This window comes from Gymnodraco acuticeps, unplaced genomic scaffold (assembly GCF_902827175.1).
Source record: "Gymnodraco acuticeps unplaced genomic scaffold, fGymAcu1.1, whole genome shotgun sequence".
Classification (NCBI taxonomy): domain Eukaryota; kingdom Metazoa; phylum Chordata; class Actinopteri; order Perciformes; family Bathydraconidae; genus Gymnodraco; species Gymnodraco acuticeps.
In genome coordinates, this window is record NW_022990747.1 from 1438706 (window position 1) to 1443300 (window position 4595).

At 40.3% G+C, this 4595-nt stretch overlaps 1 long non-coding RNA gene across 1 annotated transcript; it reads left to right on the plus strand.

The window, feature by feature from the left end:
• Positions 1–1429: 1429 nt before the first annotated feature.
• LOC117556716 lies at positions 1430–3910 on the plus strand. Its single transcript, XR_004570612.1, has 3 exons — positions 1430–1610; positions 2206–2281; positions 3640–3910. It is a non-coding gene; the product is annotated as an uncharacterized LOC117556716 (long non-coding RNA).
• Positions 3911–4595: the final 685 nt, after the last annotated feature.

Genomic DNA, 4595 nt, shown 5'->3' on the forward strand with positions numbered 1-4595 from the left:
CTTTTAGATGTGCAGCTCCACTAACATGGAACAGTCTGCAAAAAGAATGGAAAATTACCAAGCTAGTACCACTACATGTTTTTAAAGCTCGGTTGGATGCTACAAAATCAGATGCTGTTGGTACCTGTACTTGTGGTTAAATATGTAAATTGTAATCCCTGTACATTTTGCTGTATGATGTCCTTTTGTTGTTCTGTTGTTTATGTCTTCTTGTGGAACCTACTGCTGCAGATCTCCCTTGAAAAAGAGATCATTGATCTCAATGGGATTTTACCTGGATAAATAAAGGTTTTGAATTTGAATTTGAATTGTCATGCCATCCATTATGGCATTAGTAAGGGCATGCATCCATTTCTTGCCCTTTGAAGCCATACCATTAGATTGTTCTCAAGCCCTAAAGGCATGCCTCATGCCTCAGGGCTCCATACTGGGCAGGTTCAATAGTGCATTTGCAATGTATGGCTCAGGCCACCCTTTGATTGGCTGATGCAGCCCATCCCCTAAGTAACACCCCCATCTCCGTGGTGATATAAATAATGCATTGAGAGTGGGTTCTGAACCGCTTGGGAGAGATCGGGCTCCTCCTACCTCAGCAAATCTCTCTCTCTCTCTCTCTCTCTCTCTCTCTCTGGGTGGCTGGAGAACATATCCCCAGAACTCAAGTACACATACTGTAAACAAACAGACATATGCATGTGTAACCGCGGCCGCGCACACGGCCTAAAGTTTAGCTGTTTTACTGATCAAATTAGCCCTTTAACTCAAATTGATCAAACAGCCCGGGCCGTGCGGTCTACAAACTGAGAAGGTCTGGTCTATCGAGGTTTTCTTGTGTACATCACCTGGCGCAGCTTGAGGTGGCCTAGCAAGTTACCCGCTAGCAACATGCACAGCTGCAATAAGCTAACAAGCTAACTAAGCCGAAATTGAGCCAGAACCTTTCCTTTTTTTGTTTTATCATTTATTGAAGTGATTGATATTTCAGGCTGAGAGGACAATGGCTATGGTTGATTAAGCTGCGTACTTCTAGCCAACAGTTATGTTAGCATTCGTTATTTAACAGTAAGTAAATATAGGAGTAACCGATGTTTGTAAACAAACGTTCGAACGCAGAGGCTGGTGGGCAAAAGCAACATTCTTCTGATCAGACTGAATACAGTCAGGGGCGCCGTAAGGGGGTGAAAAAAACGATTCTAAGGGCCCGTGACTGACGGGGGCCCCAAAATGTTTAGAACATTAAGAAAAATAAATGTAGGAAACCTTTCATCAATCCTCAATAATTAACATTAATAGAACGTTATATTGATAAAGTACTCACTAAACTTACGATTCATTTAACTTATTTTCTTCCAAAAGTGAATTACCCAAAGCCTCTGTACACCCCCTTTAATGGTTTGGTCCTGCCTCCAAACGCGGTGCGGCACCGGCACTTGCAGAGAGTGAAAGCATGTGAGGACTGAGGGATGCTAGTACTTAGCCTACATACGTGTGTTGTACCATGTTTCAACGACCAACAAAGTCAGGCTCTAAGAAAAGAAGAGAAAGGAGAGAAAGACAAGAGAGAGGGACTAAAGGGCGACAGTATGTCACCCAGTTTTTCACAAGAAAAGGTGGGTGTGGTCCATGAGTGGTGGAAATTAGTCTGTTAGCTAATGTTTTTTTGTTTACTAAGCTGACATTAAGTAGGCTACTGATAATATCTTTACAGAAAATTCAGAGGTCTTTCATTTCACTGCTCTTTTAGCTGACATTTAAAGGTATGGTAGGTAATTCACTTCAGAAACACTTTTTGTTATATTCCATGGAATGCTCTTAACATCCCGATAGCAATGAATATATTAAATGCTTTGACAACAAATACATACAAAAATGTCATCTGTGGAAGCTGTGGCGCTGTAAAAAGCACGACCAATCATCTGAGCCGGCCCGGCTAAAATAACTGGATGGCCTACCTGCCTGTCAGCCTTCCATCTGTGCACAAACTTACCTCGTGCCCTCATTGGTCATGTGCGCGTTCGTGTGTGTTGGAGGAGGGGCTCTGTAAGGAACTCTGAAGGAAGGGGCAGATTTTTTTCGGTTGTGTACTTTCAAATTCTAGTGCACTCAAGCTGGTTTCTCCATTCTTACCTACCTACCTTTAATAAATGTAGGCACATTTTTAGCGCCTATTCATACTAAATCAGTTGTCCCTCCTCCTGGTGCCAGGTCCAACAGATCCATCTTTAGGCTCAGCAGCCCTGTAAGGCTGAACCTGAACCAGCTTTTCTCCCAACTGAAGGAGGTGAGCAGCATTGTGTTGAATGACATGCCACTTAACATATCTGAAGGGAGACTGGAATACAAAATATATATATATAACAAAAAGCTAACATCTAATTTAAATTATACATTTCAAACACAGTATTTTCCCACACAGCCAATGATCTATATAAACAAAAAACTGCTTTTAGTCTATTTAGGATGATGGACAGTTTGAAGCATTGAGTGATCAGTCTGTATTAGGTAAACAAAATGTTAATCACCGACATTTTGGTTATGATATTAATACTAATGTTATTATATTAAAGCAGGGGTGGGGAACCTCCGGCCCCCGGGCCGTATACGGACCGCTAGACCATTTGGTACGGCCCTCGAGGTAATTTATAAACAAAGTGGCCTGTGCCTGGTGGTGGGGCCCAATGTGATATATTTTCATGGGGCCCAAAATCCCTGGCGGCGCCCCTGAATACAGCAGTAGCAAAGCAGAATTTCTTCATTATGAGTTTAGATACTACAAATATCGATAGAAAATACCTGATAAACTCCGTTTATATAAACTCCTGTTATACTCTTTATGTTACTAATTTAAACGTGATGACATCGTTAAATTCATTACTGGACAGCTTCCTCAAAAACAAGGACTAGAGTTTCTCCTGCGATCGTCCATCCAGCAGGCCAACAGGATTATATATATGTTTTTTATATAACACATTTCAGTATTGTCTGGTAAATTATATGGCGCCCTGCTGGTAATTGCAAAAGAGCACTGCCGTGAGTCAATTAATGAGACGAGTATCTTTAAAACAAAGGTCTGTAGTAACAGCAGGCAAGTAGTGTGTCTGTTATTTAAACTGTTCATCAGTTAACCAGAACGAGTGAAGAAAAAACAATGCTGTCAATAGTCTGCAGGTAATAAAACAAGCTAGTAAATGCACCGGCATACTGTAACATCACGTTGTTTATTGTGTATTTTAAAAGAGAAAATCTGGGTAATGATATATTGCAATGCTACCCATACCATGTTTGCGTACACGGTATAGTACCACATACGTTTGCTCTGTGGTTAGGTTGCTGATCCTATATTTGCTTGGGTACTAGTAATCATTTTAAATAATATTGTAGTTGCTGCTGCCTGCTTTTTGCCCACCAGCACTACGTGACTACATCAGCTCGGTAACTCCTATAGTTTATATGGCTAGTTATTTAATATAATTAAATATTTGCAATAAATAACACCTTACTGTAAAATTGTTTAATGAGTTTGTAATCGCTCAACTAAAGTGTGTTGAATAGAGGGAACAGTCTAGGCCTACTCTCTGAAAACGTAATATTTATCTATGGTTTATAACATTTTATATTTTCCTTCTTTCTCCAAACCAGTCTGGAGGATGTCCCACTTACAGAAGACACCAGGGTTTTATTGTGGCAGCCCATCCAGGTCCAGTAGCACCACCAGGGACTCCCTGCAGCTTAACATATACATTACAAATATTTAACAGGATCTAATGTTATGCATTTTAATAATTTCTGTCCATTTAAGGCTGTTTAAGGAAGGACCCGCAGCCATCCCATCATTCCACAAATGATTTCTGTATTTCATTTTGTAAATAATGGTAATGACCTCAGTAAATCAAATAAAGAATGAATTCAACCATTAATGTATTTTAATTGTAAAGGTAAGAGTGTACTATCTATCATATCTCCACAGTCTCATGTTCTCTTCTATGTGCTAAATAAGTTCATCTGCTCTCTTTACCGGCTTTCTTCCTTGTAGTTATCCTCTGCTGCACTTAGCCCTGGTGTGTCCTCGGGCATCAAGGCAGTTAGGACAGCGGGTATGATCTGTCCCTTAACCTCATCCAGTAGGAAGAAAACGGCAACAATATTGCAGTAGATACTTTAGATTCTAAGGTAGACCTATAGGAAAACAATCTTGTCAGTTAAAAGCAGCAAAACAAATTTCAGCAAAAGTGTGTCACTTAAGTTATTTATTTGTATTATGTCCACAGTATGTAATATTATGCACAGCAATGGCGACGATCTGAAGAGATGTGCTTTTGTATGCCCTGTGGGATGATGCTGTCTATGAGCTGCAGCACTGTTCTGATGGACGTCGGTGGATGAGGCGCCTGAGCTTTATTTTAGGTTTCTTCCTACACCACCGGTTGTTCTTATTCTCCATGGTTGGCAGCTCTGTGCTGGACAGTTAAATAAAAATACTTGTATTTCTCTTTTTTGGTTTGCAAGGGAGTCACCTTCTGCGGAGCCCATTTTCTGTAGTATTATCCTAACAAAGAGAAAACAAGAGGGAAAAACCCTTATTTAGGTTTTTAAAA